This window comes from Rutidosis leptorrhynchoides, chromosome 1 (assembly GCF_046630445.1).
Source record: "Rutidosis leptorrhynchoides isolate AG116_Rl617_1_P2 chromosome 1, CSIRO_AGI_Rlap_v1, whole genome shotgun sequence".
Lineage (NCBI taxonomy): Eukaryota > Viridiplantae > Streptophyta > Magnoliopsida > Asterales > Asteraceae > Rutidosis > Rutidosis leptorrhynchoides.
In genome coordinates this window covers 533,037,557-533,045,472 of record NC_092333.1, presented here as the reverse complement: position 1 = coordinate 533,045,472, position 7,916 = coordinate 533,037,557, and the positions used below count along the sequence as shown (strand labels likewise).

At 32.7% G+C, this 7,916-nt stretch overlaps 1 long non-coding RNA gene across 2 annotated transcripts; it reads left to right on the top strand.

Annotated features, from left to right (window-relative positions):
- The first annotated feature begins 406 nt into the window (after positions 1 to 406).
- Positions 407 to 4,237, top strand: LOC139877570 (uncharacterized). Of its 2 annotated transcripts, none has more exons than XR_011768673.1 (5): positions 407 to 674; positions 1,224 to 1,379; positions 1,518 to 1,776; positions 2,721 to 3,034; positions 3,147 to 4,237. It is a non-coding gene; the product is annotated as an uncharacterized lncRNA (long non-coding RNA). The 2 variants fall into 2 exon arrangements; XR_011768677.1 differs by lacking the exon at positions 407 to 674 and adding an exon at positions 888 to 983.
- Positions 4,238 to 7,916: the final 3,679 nt, after the last annotated feature.

The following is a 7,916-nucleotide window of genomic DNA, read 5'->3' as shown; positions in this document are numbered from 1 at the left end:
ATTCAAATATGAGTTATCTTTACGGAATTAATTATGTTACATATGTCATCGAAATACATGTCTCAATAAAATATTGTAATGTAGCTTTTATGATAAGAAAAATAATAATTGTGATAAAAATTGAAAGAAAGTAGTGGGAGAATAGATGTAGTTCATTTATTCTGACCAATATTAATATGTTTGTAAAAACGACAAGTTTCTTAGTTGAAATTTGTAATTCCACGGGTCATTAAACTAAATGACTTTAGCATTTACGTTCACTTAATACTTAAAACATATCATTAAATTATTTCGTTAAAACAAATCCGTGATTTCACGGGTCTGTATATATTTATTTATTATTAAAGCCCCTCACAATTTGGTCGTTTCAGTTTTACACACACATCGTCTTACACTCCACTGTCACCCTACTTAAACCCTAAAAAAACCACCTACCCATCGACTTCATCTACCTTCCTGATCCTTCTCCATTAATTTCTCCAGACTCTTTCATCATCTCCTCATCTCCTCATCCCTATTTCTACACTCCTTAGTATCCCCAATTATCACCTACCTGATGGTGTCGCTGGAGGTTGCTGAAGCTACTGTGACGGCTGCGACGGTTATGGAAATGGTGATGGTGAAAAAATTAACCAACGGTGGTGAACTAAGTCCCACTTCTCTGATAGTTTTCGGTGAGTAACGATTGTTTTTCCTCTTTTTTTGTTCAATTTGTTGTTCACATCTTATCCTGATGGTTTGTTGCGAATACAAAGATCAATTTCTTATATAAAGAATAGACAAAGATGGAATTGTAGTTTGTTTGTGAATCATACTATAAAACATGAATTACGGTTATATTCGTTTGATTTAACCCCCTTTCCATTTCTTCAGTGGTGTTCGATTAACCTGAAAAGTTAAGGTTTCTGCTTTAGTCGACGTTCCATGTTTTTTTCAATCCGTTGTATCACCAACTGTATAATTCGAGGAGTTCTATTGTTTTTGTAAGTGGTTATGTTTCTTTACGACATGTACCGTTTTAGTATATTTTGAGAACAGCCATGAAAGAATTTAGACTTTTTAAGTAAATAATTGTGGCCTGTACTCTTTCACAATCCATTGCAGCCCATACCCATATGTGCTATACAAATTAGATTCTAAACTGTTTTGTTTATTGCATATATAATACCTACAGGAACATACTACATAGCATACTAATATTCATGCACTTTTAAATATTGCAGAATGGATCAGCAAATACAAGTAACCAATCTCAGCTCTGCAACTGAGAGACAGAGTGAAAATAATCGAAGCAGTAGTGTATAGACGTTGGGTAGCAACAAAAAAAAACTAACAATCCAAGGCCACATGGATTTGGTTGCATTCTGCTCGACAATCATGTAAGTAGAATTTCAGACTTGACTTTTTTCACTTTTCAAAGTTACAACTTACAACTATAGTTATTGTTAAAACTGCCAAACAAACGTCGTTAAGCACATCGTATTAGTGAAAAGTCGAGTAAAGAAATTGTTTAACAGATTACAGGAACCGCAATTCAGGCTAACATGAACTACAAAGATAAAGACCATTTTGAAAGAATCTGCAACTCAAGTCAACATAAAGAATATTGAATTTTTATTTCCGAAGCGATCAAAAATTGGGACCAAACAATTGCTAATATCTACCTCTCTGATAATTGGAATACAAACGGTTTCCGAGAACATACCAGCAGTGGGCTACCCGCAACATACTTCGAACTCAAATCATACAGAAAGCTAAATGCTTACACAAAAGCAGGTAACACCAAATATCCTATTAAGTTAAATTGAACATACAACATGTATTTACTTTATCTTATTAGAGTTAGAATTCAATATATTTCAGCATGTCATGAGTTGTCCATATTTTCTTAAGTACAATTTATCATGCTTTGATAGGTTGTGGTATTTCTTTTTATCTCATTTTGTTGTAAAAAGTACACTACCATTTGTTAATCATTCATTGTTAACATCAGTACTTTCTGTTTTATGAAATATTCGTAAGGCAGTTGTTTAATACAATCTTTTTTATAAGTCTACCATTTCATTTGGGTTTCACCATGTAATGACCTTTCTATTTTGACATAGGTAGATGTTACCATGCTTTAATTACCCTTATGTGCTTTACCATTTGTTAGTTATTACTCACTGTACACATAAAGACATACTATTTTTTTTTTGAACGGCTTGAGACGCATTGAATGCTCTCATTTGCATCCACACACGCTAGGTAGGAAACTCCAAGGATTGAACCTGGATTGTTTGGAAACTAATCGCGGGCCCCGTGTCGCTTGGCAACTAATCGCGGGAATCCTGAAGAAAACCTCCCCCTCGAAATCGAACACGGGTTGCTTGGCAACTAATCGCGGGCCCGCGCTACTAAGGCTCGATACCACTCAGCTAGAAGGCCGGTACACATAAAGACGTACTGTTTTATAAAAATGTTCATGAGGCATTTATTACCTATTTAGCGTCTTATAAGATGTAATTTACCATTATTAGTTGTTAATCATACACATAAATACATCCCACTTCACATGATTATTTAGAAAGCATTTGTTAGATATAGTCTCTTTTGTAGGTCTGTTATTTTATTTGGGTATTTATGAAGCTGTTTTCATAATAGTTTTTACATATTGTACTGTCTTTTTTATTTAAGTTGTTATTTCTTAACTGTTGTTTCTTTCAATTGTTAAAATGCAGTAATGTATACGATCGAGTTCCATAAAAGAGGTCTCCCATTGTCATATGTTATGATGGGTTTGTTCTACCACAAAATAGTATGAACCTGAAGATGTTGATATATTTGTATCAACAATAAACTGGTCACAACAATGAGTTACGACCACCCAAATGAACTTTCTCCACAAATAAAGCAACTCGAAGGAACACGTCACACCTTCCAGTTCAACTTCAACAAGAATAACACTGCACAACCCGAACAACAACTGCACAAACAGAAGGCATGCCATCCGAGTAAAACCAGATCCCAAGACCAGAAAAAACAAACAAACCACGTAAGTCTCAACAAAAAAACAACTAAGATACTTTACATACACTGTCTACAGATACTTCTAAAGTTACCTAACATTATAACTAACGCCACACAATAACCATATTCTATGACAGCAAACAGTCAAGAAACAACCAGGATCCCCACTGCAACACAGAGCCACCAACCCCAAACAAAGAACAAGAAAAAGAACCTAACCCATCAGCAAAAAGAGCACTCTGCTCTGAAGACGAACGAAAAGAACCGAATCGATATTTTAGCAAACCCCATCTGGTAATTCATGTTATTCGTTGTTACTGCTAAAATCTTTGACTTATGAATGGATGTATTTTAATATTAGATATAAGATTATATTAGCTACTAAACACTGTTAACGCCAATAGCTAGTCAAAATTATACCTAAAAGCGACCGCAGCAACGCGCGGCCCGTTTCGTTGCTAGTTACTACTACGTAAAGAGGTATTTTTTCTTCCTTTGTTCGAGCTTCTGACACGTGTCCCTTTATAATTGGCTGAACAAGCAACAGAGTCTGGTCACCCATTTATCAACCTAACTTGATTACTGTTAACGAGTAACTTTCTCGACGGTCGGAAACGATGTTTATCATGTAAAATACAAAATTTACAGCACATACTTCCTTTCACGTGTCTTTTAATATAACGGCAACACGTCCATTCTACCAATTGATGGTTCATCGGTTCATCCGTATCTCTACTTTATCTAAACTTCCTTCTCAAACACAAATCGCAAAAGATAACCCACTTGACCCCCATCTACCGCCTTCCGGGACTGACACACAAAAGGTAACAATTTGTGCCTGGTGATTATACAGAGCTCGTTTGCTTCCCTAATTCCGATGTCATGTTCAGTCGTCTTTCAAAATTAAGGTTATTGGCATCTTTTGGATATTTTTATATGTACGTATTCTTATGTTGTCAGTAATTAACATATTCCTTTGTTGCCAGATGCTTTTGAAGGCACCATCCAGATTTGCGTTATTGTTCTCAAGTTTGTTTGTTCATTAACTTATTTATATGTTTATGTTTTTTTAAAATTATTGCTTGGTTTGAATTGATTATTAAGTTTATTATTATGGTTTTAAGTATAAGTACTAGACTAGATGCGTAGAATTACTTTTAGGGGGTGTAAATGACTAGGGTGGAGTTACACTCTTCAACAGATACTTATCCAATTTAGTTGGAGTTTATTGCAAGCTTAAATTGTGTATTGGCTATAAAATATCTGCAACTCTATGAATACATGTACCTAAATTGACATGCCATAAACCTTAGTCTCTGGTTTTATGTTGTATTTATTTGAAGTTTGTTCGGTTCAAATCGAATTCACATAACTAAAAATCACAGGTTGGGTCGTGCATGTGCACGGCTAAACCCTATATATATATATATATATATATATATATATATATATATATATATATATATATATATATATATATATATATATATATATATATATATAGGGTGAGGATCCATGGTTAACCAAAGGTAGTAGAGAACCCATGAAACTCGTGCAGATTGAGTCAATCTGCTACAGATTGACATTTTTTTTTATTTTTTGCAGATTGACTTTTTTTCTGTGCAGATTGACTTTTTTTTTGTGCAGATTGAGTCAATCTGCGTTTTTTTTTTTTGCAGATCGACTTTATATATATATAATATAGAGATTTAACCAAGAGGAAAACATTTTTTTGGGGGAAGTGGAGGGAAGTAATTTTTTTTCGTTTTTTTCGAAAAAAAATTTTCAGGCATCAAGATCACATGAAAATATGAACATTTAAAAAAGACACTTTTTAATAAATGTTATTATTTTGGCGGTAAAACGTCGAAGAAAAAAATGAAAACATTAATGCATTTAATGTTTTGATTCCGAGTTTTTTTAAGGGCTAGAAATTAGGGTTTAGAAATAATGGTTTAGAAATGAGGGGGTTAAAAATTAGAGTTTAGGGTTTAGAAATTAGGGTTTAGATTGAATATTTTAACACGAACGGTTTAGGGTTTGGGTTTAGGGACTAAACTCAAAACACTAAAGCCTAAACTCTAAATCGGGCTAAATTTCGAAAAAAAACACTTCACACAAGATGAAAACAAAACGATGTAAATAAGTTCATAATCAAAACATTCAATGCATTGAATGTTTTCATTTTTTTTCTTCGAGCGTTTTACCGCCAAAATAATAATAATCGTCACAAAGTGTCTTTTTAAATGTTCATATTTTTACCTAATTTTGATGCCTGAAAAAAAAAATTCGAAAAAAACCAAAATTTTTTTAAAAAAAAATTACTTCCCCCACTTCTCCCCAAAAAAGTGATTCTCTCTTGATTATATATATATATATATATATATATATATATATATATATATATATATATATATATATATATATATATATATATATATATTCAAGAGTTCAAACGAGAATTACAAAGAGGGCGAGAAATGCGAGAATTTTTAATTTACGAACTTTACATTTGAATAGATTGAATCATCCATAAATGTTGATGGAAAGTAAGAATGAACATATGAAATTCCAAAAACAATCCTAAAATATATTGTTCGTAAATATTAAATGTAATTACGTTTTAACCCCCTCAACTTTGAGTACTAAATATGATTATTCATGCGTATTTACAGTTTTACCCCCTCAATTATGTACATCAACTATTATTTTTTAGGGGTACCAAGTGTAATTTCGAGGGGCTAAAAGTTAACTTTCAATTAAATATAATACTAAACAGAAAAATCCACCCAATTTTTTTACGGACTTTATCTTTTTTCCCGCCGCGAGTTAGGTTTCTCTGTCATCACCGTTCAACTTAATATAAATTTACGAACAAAACGCAATTAATTATATTCGAAACGGAGCTGCTTTTTTTTACATGTGACATATATATGTTTAATACAAGAGTTAATATATAATGATAACATAGAACAAATATAACTTAGACTTACTAACGTGTTTTTATTTAACATGTTCCATGACAAATTTTCAATGGACTCATATTTTCTCCAAAATATTACGTAGTATATAAATTATATATAATTAAAAAGATATTAATGGTGAGAAATAAAAAAAATAATTGTATACATTAAGTTATTAATGATGGGATTCAACATATCAACATGTTCTTAATGTGAATATAATCACTAAACCAATTGATTTAGAGTTATAACAAGCGGAAGCATAATTATTAAGAAAACAAGTTTATATGTTTAATCATTTAATTGAATCCCATGTAAATATCAAGTTATGAACATATACTTACATATAACAAGAAAAGAAAGGTGTTCATACCTCCTCAAGTTAATTGAGGGCTGAATTTGATGAGCAAGATGATAATGAAGATGACGGAATAGCAACTTCTAACTTGAAGCCTCGAGAGTGTTATACCCACAAGCTTTTTGTGCACCAACACTACCTTTGTTTGAGTTAGGATTTGAGACACTTAATCACCTAGATTACCAAGCAAAACCCCTCTCCTTTGCTCCTAAATAATTCGGCCAGCAGCATATGAGAAGAAGAAAGAGAGTTTTTCCAAAACTAAGTGTGTTTTTTGAGTCAAAACTTTGGTTAAGGAGCTATGCATGTTACTAAGGAAGTGTGCTATTAAAAGTAACAAAATAAACAAGCATGGGTGGTGTCTTGGTCCTCCCAAAACCGTCCACCACCTTGGGGACATGAAAAAAAAATGTGATTTTATAAAACTAAATATATAAACCCATGTATTTATTAAGTTATTTACATATTTTATAGACCATTTATAAAATATAACACAATATAATTATTTAAACCTATAAATAATTAAATCCTTAATATATATAAATTATCCAAATAATTTATCTCAAGTGATAATATTTTAGGAAACCGATTTTCTAAAGTCCAAGTGTCGCGTATTTATTTAACGATCCAATCGTTAAGATTAAATACATATAAGGTGTCGGTAAGCTTGTTATTGGGTATGACCCGACTTGGATCATAACATATTAGTCACATTAATTTAATATGTGTCTCGGGCATACGAAATACCTTCAATCTCCCACTTGCACGAGAAACATAAGAAATTAATGTAAGTGACGGATACCACCTAACGACCGTCCATCACCCCCAATATGCTATGACTTTGTGCCATTCAATAACATCATTCCTTTCGAGTTCCCATCTCGAATATGAATAGGTAAATCTTTCATTTATCCTTTCATCCTAGATGTCATGTTAAATCCAAGAGACACAGAGTGATCACTCTCTTCTAGATTCAACTTTATCAGGCCTTAGACATCTGACTCTCAACGAATAAGAGGGATAAATTTCATCTTGACTACATACGTCCTAGATATATACTTTGTATTATACCTGAGCTCTTCCTTATGGACTACCATATTTCAGAATAGCGAAGGAAAGAATCAAGGCACAACACTTGGTGAATATCCGAATTCAATATGTATCTCAGGTCAGAGGATACAATGATATTCGCCTTTACTCAAGATTACATGTGATCAACCACAAAGGCTCCATTTAGTAAATCTTGAGAGCGGGTCTTCCAATATTTGCCTCCCACAAATATCTATGAACCTTGGTAGCAACCTTGCCCCACATTCAGCCTGTGAATGTTTACCAATCCAAGTTCATAATAGTCTAAACCTCACACTTGTTCCCACAAATGTGATCGACTACGGAATTTAGAATAATATCTTATTCATGGATAAAATATGCAAAATAGGAACTTGACTCAAAATAAATTAAAACCATAATTATATTAATGAGTTTGAACAACTTCGTTCCGTTACAATACATAAAACAGATCATGACCAATCACTAGAATATCGAAGCCCTAATGCACAAACATGTCCTGCATGTTTTGCTCCATG